Here is an 18,571-nt window from a genome sequence, read left to right on the forward strand (position 1 = left end):
TATGACCTTGGACAAGAACTTCTCAGGAGGAAAATCACCATGGTGGGCACAGTGAGAAAAACAAACCTGAGCTGCCTGCTGAATTGTTGCAGATGAAGAACAGGGCTCCACTTTCCTCAAAGTTTGTTTTTACAGACACCACCACTGCTGTTTCATACTGCCCCAAAAAATGATGGAATGTGGTACTGATGTCCACACTAGGGTTGAGCGACCTTTACTTTTATAGGATCGGGTCGGGTTTCACGAAACCCGACTTTTTCAAAAGTCGGGTCGAGTGAAATCGGCCGATCCTATAAAAAGTCGTGGTCGGGGTCGGCCGAAACTCGAAACCCAATGCAGTGCATTGGGTTTCCAATGGTTCCCAGGGTCTGAAGGAGCGGAAACTCTCCTTCAGGCCCTGGGATCCATATTTAAGTGTAAAATAAAGAATGAATTCCTAAGAATCAGCCCTTCCAGGACCTTCGGTGACGTCGCGGCTTGTGATTGGTCGCGCGAGCGGTCACATGGGCGGCCGCGCGACCAATCACAAGCCGCGTCGTCACCGTGACGTCACCGCAAGGTCCTGGAAGGCTTATTCTAAGGAAGGAAGGTTCCCAGTTAGTACCAGGGCCCGTCAGAGGGTAAGTATAGCGATATTTTTTATTTTAATTCTTTATTTTACACTTAAATCTGAATTCCGATACCAATTCCCAATATCTTAAACATATCGGGAATCGGTATCGGAATTCCAATTCCAGATTCAGAAGATCGCCGACTTCATGGCCGACCCCACACAGGGGTCGGGTCGGGTTTCATGAAACCCGACTTTGCCAAAAGTCGGCGACTTCTGAAAATTGCCGACCCGTTTCGCTCAACCCTAGTCCACAGTTCACAAAGATGCAGCTGTGTCATCAGGAAGTGACAAAAAGCCCAGAATCATCCTGGACTATAACAAAAACAAAGGAGGAGTGGACAACCTGGACAAGCTGACTGCCACCTACACTTGCCAGCGAATGACTAGGAGATGGCCAATGGTTGTATTTTACAACATCCTTGATGTGTCAGCATGCAATTCATTTGTGTTATGGACCCACATTCACCAAGGATGGAATTCAAAGAAAAAAAACAAGCGGAGGATGTTTCTTGAGGAACTAGGAAGATCCCTTGTCAAGGCGCACATTGACCAAAGGGAATGAGTGCCCCGAGACCCAGCCGCTGCAGCCTTGGTCCCAGAACTCCAGAGCTCAACAAGTGTTTCGTCCACACCCACAGCAACACAAAGAGCATCATCACCAGCATCCTCCTCAACCAGGCCTGCCTCAACATCAACCACAACAGCCACAACCCCAGTGAGACCACCTGATTCTAAAAGAAAGAGGTGTCAGGTCTGCCATAGCAATAAGGACAGAAAGACAAACACATCGTGCTTCGCCTGCAAAAAATACCTCTGCAAAGAACACACAAAAAGTGTCACTTTTTGCCACACATGCATCTAAATACTAATGCATCTAAAAACTAGTACTTGATTTCTGTTGATTTGATTTGCTTTATTGATTGTTGTTTGTTTGTTTTACCTAGAAAAGCTACTTTTTATTATTATTGCTATTAATGTTAATATAATTTTCATCTTTTATTTGTATTAAGGTTCTATAAAAAAAAAAATCTGTTTTTTGCCTTTTTCATAAAGTAGTTAGATATGGGTCAAAATTGACCCGTAACACCATAGATGTTACTAGAGTTAATAATATAAAATATATATATGTATATATTTTTTACATTTAAGAAATGTGTTCTAGAACCCTTCAGTAATAGTCAGGTAATATAACAAACTTTTTTAAGTTTATATTATTCTCTTGAGGTTCATTTGACAATATTTTTATATTGAAAATGAAGGGTATGCTCTCAAATGAAAGGAACAGGGGGCCACAACAAAAATATTAAAATCAATCCTTCCATGACCCTAACAAGGTAACTAAGAGGTAAGAAACAAATTGGATCATAAATAACTGTTTTTAGGGTATCCTAGGGGTGATTTAAGACACGGGTCAAAACCGACCCGTTAACATAGGAAAGAGTAACAGAAAGCTAACACTAGAGGAAGGATATATATATATATATATATATATATATATATATATATATATATATATATATATATATATACAGTGTATATATATATATATATATATATATATATATATATACAGTGCAGAGCAAAAGTTTGGACACACCTTCTCATATAAAGATTTTTCTGCATTTTCATGACTATGAAAATTGTACATTCACACTGAAGGCATCAAAATTCTCTACTTTACAAAAAAGTGTGAAACAACTTAAATTATGTCTTATATTCTAGGTTCTCCAAGTAGCCACCTTTTGCTTTGATGACTGCTTTGCACAATCTTGGCATTCTCTTGATGAGCTTCAAGAGGTAGTCACTGGGAATGGTCTTCACTCCACAGGTGTGGCCTGTCGGGTTTAATAAGTGGGATTTCTTGCCTTATAAAAGTGGTTGGGACCATCAGTTGTGTTATGCAGAAGTCTGGTGGATACACAGCTGATAGTCCTACTGAATAGACTGTTAGAATTTGTATTATGGCAAGAAAAAAGCAGCTTAGTAAAGAAAAACGAGTGGCCATCATTACTTTAAGAAATGAAGGTCAGTCAGTCTGAAAAATTGGGAAAACTTTGAAAGTGTCCCCAAGTGCAGAGGCAAAAACCATCCAGCGCTACAAAGAAACTGGCTCACATGAGGACCGATCCAGGAAAGGAAGACCAAGAGTCACCTCTGCTTCTGAGGATAAGTTTTTCCGAGTCACCAGCCTCAGAAATCACAGGTTAACAGCAGCTCAGATTAGAGGCCAGGTCAATGCCACACAGAGTTCTAGCAGCAGACACATCTCTACAACAACTGTTAAGAGGAGACTTTGTGCAGCAGACCTTCATGGTAAAATAGCTGCTAGGAAACCACTGCTATGGACAGGCAACAAACAGAAGAGACTTGTTTTGGCTAAAGAACACAAGGAATGGACATTAGACCAGTGGAAATCTGTGCTTTGGTCTGATGAGTCCAAATTTGAGATCTTTGGTTCCAACCACCGTGTCTTTGTGCGATGCAGAAAAGGTGAACAGATGGACTCTACATACCTGGTTTCCACCGTGAAGCATGGAGGAGGAGGTGTGATGGTGTAGGGGTGCTTTGCTGGTGACACTGTTGGGGATTTATTCAAAATTGAAGGCATACTGAACCAGCATGGCTACCACAGCATCTTGCAGCGGCATGCTATTCCATCCAGTTTGTGTTTAGTTGGACCAAGCAAAAGGTGGCTACGTTGAAGAACCTAGAATATAAGACATAATTTCTGTTGTTTCACACTTTTTTGTTAAGTATATAATTCCACTTGTGTTAACTCATAGTTTTGATAACTTCAGTGTGAATTTACAATTTTCATAGTTATGAAAATACAGAAAAATCTTTAAATGAGAAGGTGTGTCCAAACTTTTGGTCTGTACTGTATATTTATATACAGTGAGATAGCGCTTACTGCATGTGTTGGGGGACACTCGCTTAGCAACTGGATTCAGTCCCACAGGCCGATTTTCTCTATTAATCAGTCCATGCGGTTTATTATGCACAGTTCATTATATACTTCAGGGAACACAATAGGCACCAACACACAACATTAGATTGTATTCTCTAAACATGCTGGACCTTACTTTGTCCAGTTACCTTGGGTGACCGCACAGTTCATTAACTGACCCCCTCACACAGAGAGGCCTGTGTTCGAAGACCCTGGGAGTAGGACTTTCGGAAGAGCACATGGAAAGGCATGTATGCAGAGTCTGTGTTGGCACTGCATTGGGGGAGCTACAGCCCATCTGAGGATCTGGACTGTCAGGTGGCCTGGTGAGCAAGGCATTGTCTTGGATGGTAATCCCAGTTCGGCAGCTTCTCTGGGAGAGAGAGTACTGACAGGAGTTAGTGTGTGGAGCAGGAACTCCTGGAAGGTAACCCAAAGTATGGGGAACTGTGTTCACTGTAGGATTTGTTTAGCCAAGCTGGTATCTCTGGAGATGCAGATATACCCTCCATATCTTTAGTTAGCTGTGGAGATTTTGTATTTTCTGTGGTGGATATTTTCTAGTGTTTTAATACTGACCACATAGTACTCTGTCCTATCCTTTCTATTTAGCTAGAAGTGGCCTCTAGGGTTGAGCGAAACGGGTCGTTCATTTTCAAAAGTCGCCGACTTTTGGCAAAGTCGGCGTCTCATGAAACCGAGCCGATCCCAGCGTTGCATCGGCCATGCGGTATGCGACTTTCGTGCCAAAGTCGCGTTTCAATGACGCGAAAAGCGCCATTTCTCAGCCAATGAAGGTGAACGCAGAGTGTGGGCAGCGTGATGACATAGATCTCAGTCCCCACCATCTTAGAGAAGGGCATTGCAGTGATTGGCTTGCTTTCTGCGGCGTCACAGGGGCTATAAAGGGGCGTTCCCGCCGACCGCCATCTTACTGCTGCTGATCTGAGCGTAGGGAGAGGTTGCTGCCGCTTCTTCAGAAGCAGGGATAGTGATAGGCAGGGTACATAAAGCTGCAAACCGCTTGTGCTGTAGCGATTTCCACTGTCCAACACCACCTTTTGTTTGCAGGGACAGTGGAAGCTACATTTTTTTTTCCACAGCGCTGTCGCTCATTGGGCTGCCCTAGAAGGCTCCCTGACCCTGATAGCTGCGTTGCTGTGCCTGTGTGTGTACGACGCTGTGCAAACCAACTGCTTTTTTCAAAGCACAAATCCTCTTGTTCCTTCCTTTCTGCACAGCTATCTTTTTTGTTTGTCCACACTTTTTATTTAATTTGTGCATCAGTCCACTCCTTATTGCTGCCTGCCATACCTGGCTGAGATTACTGCAGGGAGATAGTAATTGTAGGACAGTCCCTGTTTTTTTTTTAATTTTTTTGTGGGAGATTAAGATTGGCATTTTTGCTAGAGTGCCATCCCTGTGTGTGCCATCTCTCACTCAGTGGGCCATAGAAAGCCTATTAATTTTTTTGCTTGATTTGGGTTCTAAAATCTACCTGAAAAAAAATCACTACATCAATCAGTGGGAGAAAAATATTGGCCTCAGGGCTTGTGTGCCACTCCTGACTCCTGTGTGTGCCATCTCTCACTCAGTGGGCCATAGAAAGCCTTTTTTTTTTATTATTATTTGGTTTCTAAAGTCTCCCTGAAAAAAAAAAAAAATTCAAACAGTGGGAGATTAATATTGCCCTTTCTGCTTGTGTGCCACTCCTGACTCCTGTGTGTGCCATCTCTCACTCAGTGGGCCATAGAAAGCCTATTTATTTTTTATTATTTGGTTTCTAAAGTCTCCCTGAAAAAAAAAAAATAATAAAACAGTGGGAGATTAATATTGCCCTTTCTGCTTGTGTGCCACTCCTGACTCCTGTGTGTGCCATCTCTCACTCAGTGGGCCATAGAAAGCCTATTTATTTTTTTGCTTGATTTGGGTTCTAAAATCTACCTGAAAAAAAAAAAAAAAATTCAAACAGTGGGAGATTAATATTGCCCTTTCTGCTTGTGTGCCACTCCTGACTCCTGTGTGTGCCATCTCTCACTCAGTGGGCCATAGAAAGCCTATTTATTTTTTTGCTTGATTTGGGTTCTAAAATCTACCTGAAAAAAAATCACTACATCAATCAGTGGGAGAAAAATATTGGCCTCAGGGCTTGTGTGCCACTCCTGACTCCTGTGTGTGCCATCTCTCACTCAGTGGGCCATAGAAAGCCTACTTATTTTTTGCTTGATTTGGGTTCAAAAATCTACCTGAAAAAAAAAAAAATCAAACAGTGGGAGCTTAATATTGCCCTTTCTGCTTGTGTGCCACTCCTGACTCCTGTGTGTGCCATCTCTCACTCAGTGGGCCATAGAAAGCCTATTTATTTTTTTACTTGATTTGGGTTCTAAAATCTACCTGAAAAAAAATCACTACATCAATCAGTGGGAGAAAAATATTGGCCTCAGGGCTTGTGTGCCACTCCTGACTCCTGTGTGTGCCATCTCTCACTCAGTGGGCCATAGAAAGCCTATTTATTTTTTTGCTTGATTTGGGTTCTAAAATCTACCTGAAAAAAAATCACTACATCAATCAGTGGGAGAAAAATATTGGCCTCAGGGCTTGTGTGCCACTCCTGACTCCTGTGTGTGCCATCTCTCACTCAGTGGGCCATAGAAAGCCTACTTATTTTTTTGCTTGATTTGGGTTCTAAAATCTACCTGAAAAAAAAAAAAAATTAAAACAGTGGGAGATTAATATTGCCCTTTCTGCTTTTGTGCCACTCCTGACTCCTGTGTGTGCCATCTCTCACTCAGTGGGCCATAGAAAGCCTATTTATTTTTTATTATTTGGTTTCTAAAGTCTCCCTGAAAAAGAAAAAAAAAATAAAACAGTGGGAGCTTAATATTGCCCTTTCTGCTTGTGTGCCACTCCTGACTCCTGTGTGTGCCATCTCTCACTCAGTGGGCCATAGAAAGCCTATTTATTTTTTTGCTTGATTTGGGTTCTAAAATCTACCTGAAAAAAAATCACTACATCTATCAGTGGGAGAAAAATATTGGCCTCAGGGCTTGTGTGCTACTCCTGACTCCTGTGTGTGCCATCTCTCACTCAGTGGGCCATGGAAAGCCTATTTATTTTTTTGCTTGATTTGGGTTCTAAAATCTACCTGAAAAAAAATCACTACATCAATCAGTGGGAGAAAAATATTGGCCTCAGGGCTTGTGTGCCACTCCTGACTCCTGTGTGTGCCATCTCTCACTCAGTGGGCCATAGAAAGCCTTTTTTTTTATTATTATTATTTGGTTTCTAAAGTCTCCCTGAAAAAAAAAAAAATTCAAACAGTGGGAGATTAATATTGCCCTTTCTGCTTGTGTGCCACTCCTGACTCCTGTGTGTGCCATCTCTCACTCAGTGGGCCATAGAAAGCCTATTTATTTTTTATTATTTGGTTTCTAAAGTCTCCCTGAAAAAAAAAAAATAATAAAACAGTGGGAGATTAATATTGCCCTTTCTGCTTGTGTGCCACTCCTGACTCCTGTGTGTGCCATCTCTCACTCAGTGGGCCATAGAAAGCCTATTTATTTTTTTGCTTGATTTGGGTTCTAAAATCTACCTGAAAAAAAAAAAAAAAATTCAAACAGTGGGAGATTAATATTGCCCTTTCTGCTTGTGTGCCACTCCTGACTCCTGTGTGTGCCATCTCTCACTCAGTGGGCCATAGAAAGCCTATTTATTTTTTTGCTTGATTTGGGTTCTAAAATCTACCTGAAAAAAAATCACTACATCAATCAGTGGGAGAAAAATATTGGCCTCAGGGCTTGTGTGCCACTCCTGACTCCTGTGTTTGCCATCTCTCACTCAGTGGGCCATAGAAAGCCTACTTATTTTTTGCTTGATTTGGGTTCAAAAATCTACCTGAAAAAAAAAAAATCAAACAGTGGGAGCTTAATATTGCCCTTTCTGCTTGTGTGCCACTCCTGACTCCTGTGTGTGCCATCTCTCACTCAGTGGGCCATAGAAAGCCTATTTATTTTTTTGCTTGATTTGGGTTCTAAAATCTACCTGAAAAAAAATCACTACATCAATCAGTGGGAGAAAAATATTGGCCTCAGGGCTTGTGTGCCACTCCTGACTCCTGTGTGTGCCATCTCTCACTCAGTGGGCCATAGAAAGCCTATTTATTTTTTTGCTTGATTTGGGTTCTAAAATCTACCTGAAAAAAAATCACTACATCAATCAGTGGGAGAAAAATATTGGCCTCAGGGCTTGTGTGCCACTCCTGACTCCTGTGTGTGCCATCTCTCACTCAGTGGGCCATAGAAAGCCTACTTATTTTTTTGCTTGATTTGGGTTCTAAAATCTACCTGAAAAAAAAAAAAAATTCAAACAGTGGGAGATTAATATTGCCCTTTCTGCTTTTGTGCCACTCCTGACTCCTGTGTGTGCCATCTCTCACTCAGTGGGCCATAGAAAGCCTATTTATTTTTTATTATTTGGTTTCTAAAGTCTCCCTGAAAAAGAAAAAAAAAATAAAACAGTGGGAGCTTAATATTGCCCTTTCTGCTTGTGTGCCACTCCTGACTCCTGTGTGTGCCATCTCTCACTCAGTGGGCCATAGAAAGCCTATTTATCTTTTTGCTTGATTTGGGTTCTAAAATCTACCTGAAAAAAAATCACTACATCTATCAGTGGGAGAAAAATATTGGCCTCAGGGCTTGTGTGCTACTCCTGACTCCTGTGTGTGCCATCTCTCACTCAGTGGGCCATGGAAAGCCTATTTATTTTTTTGCTTGATTTGGGTTCTAAAATCTACCTGAAAAAAAATCACTACATCAATCAGTGGGAGAAAAATATTGGCCTCAGGGCTTGTGTGCCACTCCTGACTCCTGTGTGTGCCATCTCTCACTCAGTGGGCCACAGAAAGCCTACTTATTTTTTTGCTTGATTTGGGTTCTAAAATCTACCTGAAAAAAAAAAAATTCAAACAGTGGGAGATTAATATTGCCCTTTCTGCTTGTGTGCCACTCCTGACTCCTGTGTGTGCCATCTCTCACTCAGTGGGCCATAGAAAGCCTATTTATTTTTTATTATTTGGTTTCTAAAGTCTCCCTGAAAAAGAAAAAAAAAATAAAACAGTGGGAGCTTAATATTGCCCTTTCTGCTTGTGTGCCACTCCTGACTCCTGTGTGTGCCATCTCTCACTCAGTGGGCCATAGAAAGCCTATTTATTTTTTTGCTTGATTTGGGTTCCAAAATCTACCTGAAAAAAAATCACTACATCAATCAGTGGGAGAAAAATATTGGCCTCAGGGCTTGTGTGCCACTCCTGACTCCTGTGTGTGCCATCTCTCACTCAGTGGGCCATAGAAAGCCTACTTATTTTTTTGCTTGATTTGGGTTCTAAAATCTACCTGAAAAAAAAAAAAAATTCAAACAGTGGGAGCTTAATATTGCCCTTTCTGCTTGTGTGCCACTCCTGACTCCTGTGTGTGCCATCTCTCACTCAGTGGGCCATAGAAAGCCTATTTATTTTTTATTATTTGGTTTCTAAAGTCTCCCTGAAAAAGAAAAAAAAAATAAAACAGTGGGAGCTTAATATTGCCCTTTCTGCTTGTGTGCCACTCCTGACTCCTGTGTGTGCCATCTCTCACTCAGTGGGCCATAGAAAGCCTATTTATTTTTTTGCTTGATTTGGGTTCCAAAATCTACCTGAAAAAAAATCACTACATCAATCAGTGGGAGAAAAATATTGGCCTCAGGGCTTGTGTGCCACTCCTGACTCCTGTGTGTGCCATCTCTCACTCAGTGGGCCATAGAAAGCCTACTTATTTTTTTGCTTGATTTGGGTTCTAAAATCTACCTGAAAAAAAAAAAAAATTCAAACAGTGGGAGCTTAATATTGCCCTTTCTGCTTGTGTGCCACTCCTGACTCCTGTGTGTGCCATCTCTCACTCAGTGGGCCATAGAAAGCCTATTTATTTTTTATTATTTGGTTTCTAAAGTCTCCCTGAAAAAGAAAAAAAAAATAAAACAGTGGGAGCTTAATATTGCCCTTTCTGCTTGTGTGCCACTCCTGACTCCTGTGTGTGCCATCTCTCACTCAGTGGGCCATAGAAAGCCTATTTATTTTCTATTATTTGGTTTCTAAAGTCTCCCTGAAAAAGAAAAAAAAAATAAAACAGTGGGAGCTTAATATTGCCCTTTCTGCTTGTGTGCCACTCCTGACTCCTGTGTGTGTCATCTCTCACTCAGTGGGCCATAGAAAGCCTATTTATTTTTTTGCTTGATTTGGGTTCTAAAATCTACCTGAAAAAAAATCACTACATCAATCAGTGGGAGAAAACTATTGGCCTCAGGGCTTGTGTGCCACTCCTGACTCCTGTGTGTGCCATCTCTCACTCAGTGGGCCATAGAAAGCCTACTTATTTTTTTGCTTGATTTGGGTTCTAAAATCTACCTGAAAAAAAAAAAAATTCAAACAGTGGGAGATTAATATTGCCCTTTCTGCTTGTGTGCCACTCCTGACTCCTGTGTGTGCCATCTCTCACTCAGTGGGCCATAGAAAGCCTATTTATTTTTTTGCTTGATTTGGGTTCTAAAATCTACCTGAAAAAAAATCACTACATCAATCAGTGGGAGAAAAATATTGGCCTCAGGGCTTGTGTGCCACTCCTGACTCCTGTGTGTGCCATCTCTCACTCAGTGGGCCATAGAAAGCCTACTTAGTTTTTTGCTTGATTTGGGTACTAAAATCTACCTGAAAAAAAAAAAAAATTCAAACAGTGGGAGATTAATATTGCCATTTCTGCTTGTGTGCCACTCCTGACTCCTGTGTGTGCCATCTCTCACTCAGTGGGCCATAGAAAGCCTATTTATTTTTTATTATTTGGTTTCTAAAGTCTCCCTGAAAAAGAAAAAAAAAAGAAAACAGTGGGAGCTTAATATTGCCCTTTCTGCTTGTGTGCCACTCCTGACTCCTGTGTGTGCCATCTCTCACTCAGTGGGCCATAGAAAGCCTATTTATTTTTTTGCTTGATTTGGGTTCTAAAATCTACCTGAAAAAAAATCACTACATCAATCAGTGGGAGAAAACTATTGGCCTCAGGGCTTGTGTGCCACTCCTGACTCCTGTGTGTGCCATCTCTCACTCAGTGGGCCATAGAAAGCCTACTTATTTTTTTGCTTGATTTGGGTTCTAAAATCTACCTGAAAAAAAAAAAATTCAAACAGTGGGAGATTAATATTGCCCTTTCTGCTTGTGTGCCACTCCTGACTCCTGTGTGTGCCATCTCTCACTCAGTGGGCCATAGAAAGCCTATTTATTTTTTTGCTTGATTTGGGTACTAAAATCTACCTGAAAAAAATCACTACATCAATCAGTGGGAGAAAAATATTGGCCTCAGGGCTTGTGTGCCACTCCTGACTCCTGTGTGTGCCATCTCTCACTCAGTGGGCCATAGAAAGCCTACTTATTTTTTTGCTTGATTTGGGTTCTAAAATCTAACTGAAAAAAAAAAAAATTCAAACAGTGGGAGATTAATATTGCCTTTTCTGCTTGTGTGCCACTCCTGACTCCTGTGTGTGCCATCTCTCACTCAGTGGGCCATAGAAAGCCTATTTATTTTTTATTATTTGGTTTCTAAAGTCTCCCTGAAAAAGAAAAAAAAAGAAAACAGTGGGAGCTTAATATTTCCCTTTCTGCTTGTGTGCCACTCCTGACTCCTGTGTGTGCCATCTCTCACTCAGTGGGCCATAGAAAGCCTATTTATTTTTTTGCTTGATTTGGGTTCTAAAATCTACCTGAAAAAAAATCACTGCATCAATCAGTGGGAGAAAAATATTGGCCTCAGGGCTTGTGTGCCACTCCTGACTCCTGTGTGTGCCATCTCTCACTCAGTGGGCCATAGAAAGCCTACTTATTTTTTTGCTTGATTTGGGTTCTAAAATCTACCTGAAAAAAAAAAAAAATTCAAACAGTGGGAGATTAATATTGCCCTTTCTGCTTGTGTGCCACTCCTGACTCCTGTGTGTGCCATCTCTCACTCAGTGGACCATAGAAAGCCTACTTATTTTTTATTATTTGGTTTCTAAAGTCTCCCTGAAAAAGAAAAAAAAAAGAAAACAGTGGGAGATTAATATTGCCCTTTCTGCTTGTGTGCCACTCCTGACTCCTGTGTGTGTCATCTCTCACTCAGTGGGCCATAGAAAGCCTATTTATTTTTTTGCTTGATTTGGGTTCTAAAATCTACCTGAAAAAAAATCACTACATCAATCAGTGGGAGAAAAATATTGGCCTCAGGGCTTGTGTGCCACTCCTGACTCCTGTGTGTGCCATCTCTCACTCAGTGGGCCATAGAAAGCCTACTTATTTTTTTGCTTGATTTGGGTTCAAAAATCTACCTGAAAAAAAAAAAAAATTCAAACAGTGGGAGCTTAATATTGCCCTTTCTGCTTGTGTGCCACTCCTGACTCCTGTGTGTGCCATCTCTCACTCAGTAGGCCATAGAAAGCCTATTTATTTTTTTGCTTGATTTGGGTTCTAAAATCTACCTGAAAAAAAATCACTACATCAATCAGTGGGAGAAAAATATTGGCCTCAGGGCTTGTGTGCCACTCCTGACTCCTGTGTGTGCCATCTCTCACTCAGTGGGCCATAGAAAGCCTACTTAGTTTTTTGCTTGATTTGGGTACTAAAATCTACCTGAAAAAAAAAAAAAATTCAAACAGTGGGAGATTAATATTGCCCTTTCTGCTTGTGTGCCACTCCTGACTCCTGTGTGTGCCATCTCTCACTCAGTGGGCCATAGAAAGCCTATTTATCTTTTATTATTTGGTTTCTAAAGTCTCCCTGAAAAAGAAAAAAAAAATAAAACAGTGGGAGCTTAATATTGCCCTTTCTGCTTGTGTGCCACTCCTGACTCCTGTGTGTGCCATCTCTCACTCAGTGGGCCATAGAAAGCCTATTTATTTTTTTGCTTGATTTGGGTTCTAAAATCTACCTGAAAAAAAATCACTACATCTATCAGTGGGAGAAAAATATTGGCCTCAGGGCTTGTGTGCCACTCCTGACTCCTGTGTGTGCCATCTCTCACTCAGTGGGCCATGGAAAGCCTATTTATTTTTTTGCTTGATTTGGGTTCTAAAATCTACCTGAAAAAAAATCACTACATCAATCAGTGGGAGAAAACTATTGGCCTCAGGGCTTGTGTGCCACTCCTGACTCCTGTGTGTGCCATCTCTCACTCAGTGGGCCATAGAAAGCCTACTTATTTTTTTGCTTGATTTGGGTTCTAAAATCTACCTGAAAAAAAAAAAAATTCAAACAGTGGGAGATTAATATTGCCCTTTCTGCTTGTGTGCCACTCCTGACTCCTGTGTGTGCCATCTCTCACTCAGTGGACCATAGAAAGCCTATTTATCTTTTATTATTTGGTTTCTAAAGTCTCCCTGAAAAAGAAAAAAAAAAGAAAACAGTGGGAGCTTAATATTGCCCTTTCTGCTTGTGTGCCACTCCTGACTCCTGTGTGTGCCATCTCTCACTCAGTGGGCCATAGAAAGCCTATTTATTTTTTTGCTTGATTTGGGTTCTAAAATCTACCTGAAAAAAAATCACTACATCTATCAGTGGGAGAAAAATATTGGCCTCAGGGCTTGTGTGCCACTCCTGACTCCTGTGTGTGCCATCTCTCACTCAGTGGGCCATGGAAAGCCTATTTATTTTTTTGCTTGATTTGGGTTCTAAAATCTACCTGAAAAAAAATCACTACATCAATCAGTGGGAGAAAACTATTGGCCTCAGGGCTTGTGTGCCACTCCTGACTCCTGTGTGTGCCATCTCTCACTCAGTGGGCCATAGAAAGCCTACTTATTTTTTTGCTTGATTTGGGTTCTAAAATCTACCTGAAAAAAAAAAAATCAAACAGTGGGAGATTAATATTGCCCTTTCTGCTTGTGTGCCACTCCTGACTCCTGTGTGTGCCATCTCTCACTCAGTGGGCCATAGAAAGCCTATTTATTTTTTTGCTTGATTTGGGTACTAAAATCTACCTGAAAAAAAATCACTACATCAATCAGTGGGAGAAAAATATTGGCCTCAGGGCTTGTGTGCCACTCCTGACTCCTGTGTGTGCCATCTCTCACTCAGTGGGCCATAGAAAGCCTACTTATTTTTTTGCTTGATTTGGGTTCTAAAATCTACCTGAAAAAAAAAAATTCAAACAGTGGGAGATTAATATTGCCTTTTCTGCTTGTGTGCCACTCCTGACTCCTGTGTGTGCCATCTCTCACTCAGTGGGCCATAGAAAGCCTATTTATTTTTTATTATTTGGTTTCTAAAGTCTCCCTGAAAAAGAAAAAAAAAATAAAACAGTGGGAGCTTAATATTGCCCTTTCTGCTTGTGTGCCACTCCTGACTCCTGTGTGTGCCATCTCTCACTCAGTGGGCCATAGAAAGCCTATTTATTTTTTTGCTTGATTTGGGTTCTAAAATCTACCTGAAAAAAAATCACTACATCAATCAGTGGGAGAAAAATATTGGCCTCAGGGCTTGTGTGCCACTCCTGACTCCTGTGTGTGCCATCTCTCACTCAGTGGACCATAGAAAGCCTATTTATTTTTTATTATTTGGTTTCTAAAGTCTCCCTGAAAAAGAAAAAAAAAATAAAACAGTGGGAGATTAATATTGACATTTGTGCTTGAGTGACAGTCCTGCGTGTGTGGCATCTCTGTGATTTGGTGCCACAGAAAACAGAGTGTGTAACATTGTGCCTGATTTTCCTTGTGGTCTCACCAACCTGTTAAGGGATATTGAAATCATACTGAAGTTATAGCTCACCGTGTAAGTTGTTTGACAGCAACAAATAAAGTTACTTAGGTTAAGTTTTTAAAACAATGAGGAAGTCTGGTGCAAGAGGTCGTCGTGGCCGTGGGCGTTCATTGTCAGCTGGTAATGATGGTAGTGGTAGTGGAGCATCAGGTGGTCGTGGGGATAAAAATATTCCACCTAAGTCTGGAGCTGTGGAGCCAGTTTAGTCGTCTGGCTACACAAGGCCTCGAACGCTCTCTTTTCTGGGAGTAGGAAAACCGCTTTTAAAGGCGGAGCAGCAACAGCAAGTTTTGGCTTACATTGCAGACTCAGCCTCTAGCTCTTTTGCCTCCTCTTCTGAAACTGGTAAATGTAAAAGCAGCGCGTCGCTTGTGGATGTTCACGGTCAGGGACAAGTCGTTTCCTTGTCCTCTTCAGCAAAAACTACAACAAGAGAGAAGGATGCAGCAGGCGACACAACGGGTAACTCCATGGAGCTCTTTACACATACCGTCCCTGGCTTAGAAAGTGAAACACTTAACAGGCCATGCCCATTACAAGTAGATTCTGACATGGAGTGCACTGATGCACAGCCACAGCCAGAGTACTATGCTGCTCCTTTGACTCAGACCACCACATTGCCCTCTCAGGGTACTGATCCACAATCAGACCCTGATGAGACTATGTTGCCCCGCCACGAATGCTATACCACCGACCGACACAGTGACACAGACGAAGTTGCACATGAGCTCGAAGAGGAGGTAATAGATGACCCAGTTGTTGACCCCGATTGGCAGCCATTGGGGGAACAGGGTGCAGGCGGCAGTAGTTCAGAAGCGGAGGTGGAGGAGGGGCCGCAGCAGGCATCAACATCGCAACAGGTTCCATCTGCCGGGCCCGTATCTGGCCCAAAACGCGTGTCAAAGCCAAAACCTGTTGGAGGACAGCGTGGCCATCCAGTTAAAGCTCAGTCTGCAATCCCTGAAAAGGGATCCGATGCTAGGAAGAGTGCAGTCTGGCATTTTTTTAAACAACATCCAATTGATCAGCGCAAAGTCATCTGTCAAACATGTTCAACTAGCTTAAGCAGAGGTCAGAATCTGAAAAGTCTAAATACTAGTTGCATGCATAGACACTTAACCACCATGCATTTTCAAGCCTGGACTAACTACCAAACGTCCCTTAAGGTTGTAGCACCCTCGGCCAATGAAGCTAGTCAGCAACGCAACATCCCTTCCGTCACTGTAAGGCCACCATTTTCCGCACCACCGGCAGTATCTGTGCAGGTTTCTTTGCCAGCCAAAAGCAGTCAGGGTCAGGGAATCACCAGTTTTGTAGGAGGAAATATTGCATCTAGGTCACTGGCGGAAACAATACCGTCTCCAACCGTCTCTCAGTCTGCCATGTACACCGGCACACCAGAAAGTTCCACGATCTCCAGCTCTCCAGTCCAGCTCACCCTACATGAGACTCTGGTTAGAAAAAGGAAGTACTTATCCTCGCATCCGCGTACACAGGGTTTTAACGCCCACATAGCTAGACTAATCTCGTTAGAGATGATGCCCTACCGGTTAGTTGAAAGCGAAGCTTTCAAAGCCCTGATGGAGTACGCTGAACCACGATACGAGCTACCCAGTCAACACTTTTTTTCCAGAAAAGCCATCCCAGCCCTGCACCAGCATGTTAAACAGCGCATCGTCCATGCACTCAGGCAATCTGTGAGTACAAAGGTGCACCTGACTACAGATGCATGGACCAGTAGGCATGGCCAGGGACGTTATGTGTCCATCACGGCACACTGGCTGAATGTGGTGGATGCAGGGTCCACAGGGGACATCAATTTCGGGACAGTTGTGCCTAGCCCACGGTCTAGGAAACAGTTGGCTGTAGGCGTTCGCACCCCCTCCTCCTCCTCCTCCTCGTCCTCCTGCAGAAGCTACAGCTCTTCCACAGACCGCAGTCGGCCAACCACTCCATCGGCAGATGACACTGTTGCACACCAGTTGTCCCATTATGGGCCAGCTACTGGCAAGCGTCAGCAGGCTGTATTGGCTATGAAGTGTTTGGGCGACAACAGACACACCGCGGAAGTTCTGTCCGAGTTCTTGCAACAAGAAACGCAGTCGTGGCTGGGCACAGTAGATCTTGAGGCAGGCAAGGTAGTGAGTGATAACGGAAGGAATTTCATGGTTGCCATCTCCCTTTCCCAACTGAAACACATTCCTTGCCTGGCTCACACCTTAAACCTGGTGGTGCAGTGCTTATTGAAAACTTATCCTGGGTTCTCCGACCTGCTCCTCAAAGTGCGTGGACTTTGCTCACATATCCGACGTTCGCCTGTACACTCCAGCCGTATGCAGACCTATCAGCGGTCTTTGAACCTTCCCCAGCATCGCCTAATCATAGACGTTGCAACAAGGTGGAACTCAACACTGCACATGCTTCTGAGACTGTGCCAACAGAGGCGGGCTGTTATGTTTTTGTGGGAGGATACACATACACGGGCAGGCAGTAGGATGGCAGACATGGAGTTGTCAGGTGTGCAGTGGTCGAAGATACAAGACCTGTGTCAAGTCCTTCAGTGTTTTGAGGAATGCACACGGCTGGTTAGTGCAGACAACGCCATAATAAGCATGAGCATCCCCCTAATGCGTCTGCTGATGCAAAGTTTGACGCACATAAAGGATCAGGCGTCTGCACCAGAGGAAGAGGAAAGCCTTGATGACAGTCAGCCATTGTCTGGTCAGGGCAGTGTACAGGACGAGGTAGCGGGCGAAGAGGAGGTGGAGGACGGGAAGGATGATGGGGATGAGTATATTTTGAATGCGGAAGCTTTCCCGGGGGCACTGGAAATTGGTTGCGTGGCAAGGCCGGGTTCTGGTTTTTTGAGGGACACAAGTGACGTAGATTTGCCTGAAACTGCCCCTCAACCAATCACAACCGGAGATTTGACAACTGGAACTTTGGCCCACATGGCGGATTATGCCTTACGTATCCTAAAAAGGGACACACGCATTATGAAAATGATGAACGATGACGATTACTGGTTGGCCTGCCTCCTTGATCCACGCTATAAAGGCAAATTGCAAAATATTATGCCACATGAGAACTTGGAACTAATATTAGCAACCAAACAATCAACTCTTGTTGACCGTTTGCTTCAGGCATTCCCAGCACACAGTGCACGTGATCGTTCTCACACGAGCTCCAGGGGGCAGCAGACTAGGAGTGTTAGGGGTGCACACATCAGAAGTGGCGTTGGACAGAGGGGTTTTCTGACCAGGTTGTGGAGTGATTTTGCTATGACCGCAGACAGGACAGGTACTGCTGCATCAATTGAAAGTGACAGGCGACAACATTTGTCCAGTATGGTTACTAACTATTTTTCATCCCTTATCGATGTTATCCCTCAACCGTCATTCCCATTTGATTACTGGGCATCAAAATTAGACACCTGGCCAGAATTGGCAGAATATGCATTGCAGGAGCTTGCTTGCCCGGCAGCAAGTGTCCTATCAGAAAGAGTATTCAGTGCTGCAGGTTCAATATTAACCGAAAAAAGGACTCGCCTGGCTACCCAAAATGTTGACGATCTAACATTCATTAAAATGAACCACAACTGGATTTCGAAATCTTTTGCCCCACCTTGCCCGGCCGACACCTAGCTTTCCTATGAAAAGCTCTTGCCTGTGGACTACTGTGAATTAATTTTCTAATTCTAATTTTCTGCAGCTGATTGTCCAGCATACGACATGTTTACACCTCCCTAAATGGCCAAACTCCCCACACGGGGCCGTGGTATCGCGACTTGGCGCAAGCACCCGTGAGACTGCTGTTTGTCTGAAGAGGTGGGTGTGCTCGCTTTTGGTTGATGGCATTGCTACTGGCTCCCTCATAGTACAATAAAGTGTCTCTGGCGGTGGTGGTGCACACCCAACGTCAGACACACTGTTGTAACATGAGGGGCCCTGGGCCTGTACCGCCGGCCACAAGAGAGTTCACCCACCCCCACGTCAAACATTGCTCTACCACTTCCACAGTTATCTCTCACACTTCCACCAATGTTTAGTCTATGCGCTGACATCCTTCCATACCTGCCACTGACAATACCATTGTGTTGACATGTATGATGGTACTTAACATAGTCAGGGGCAGTGTCCTCTATTTACCACAGTAAATACTTTGCGCTAAATTAGTAGGTCTGAAACAACGCAGAGGATCCCACCCC

Source organism: Ranitomeya variabilis, chromosome 1 (genome assembly GCF_051348905.1).
Source record: "Ranitomeya variabilis isolate aRanVar5 chromosome 1, aRanVar5.hap1, whole genome shotgun sequence".
In the NCBI taxonomy this organism is placed as follows: Eukaryota; Metazoa; Chordata; class Amphibia; order Anura; family Dendrobatidae; genus Ranitomeya; species Ranitomeya variabilis.